Source organism: Coptis chinensis, chromosome 2 (assembly GCF_015680905.1).
Source record: "Coptis chinensis isolate HL-2020 chromosome 2, ASM1568090v1, whole genome shotgun sequence".
NCBI classification, from domain to species: Eukaryota; Viridiplantae; Streptophyta; class Magnoliopsida; order Ranunculales; family Ranunculaceae; genus Coptis; species Coptis chinensis.
This window is the reverse complement of record NC_141457.1, coordinates 71,638,638-71,639,036: the sequence shown is the minus strand read 5'-3', so window position 1 is coordinate 71,639,036 and position 399 is coordinate 71,638,638.

Here is a 399-nt window from a genome sequence, read left to right as displayed (position 1 = left end):
TGAGTTATTCTGTAGTGCAACTAGTATTCTGATATGGGAACTGAAATAACATCTTTGGATCTTCCTAATATCTATTTTTCTAACAGGGCTTATACTTAAATCATCTTTCTAAGACAGATGTAAGTTGAGAGCATCAAGGCAAAGGAAAATCATCAGTAAGTGCTCTGATTTTTTTTTTTTTTTTGGTCATTCACTTCAATGTTTTAATAAAGCTAAACATATATCCTAAATAGCATATACACTGGAAAATAGACATGTATTATCAATTTTTTCCAAAAGTTGTCTGTTATGTTGTGCTGGATTAGGTGTAAGAAGGTTTTTATTTATTTATTATAATGTAGTAAGGCGATGTGTTTCACAAAAATAGAATACAACTGAACATGAATTAAGTATTTTTTT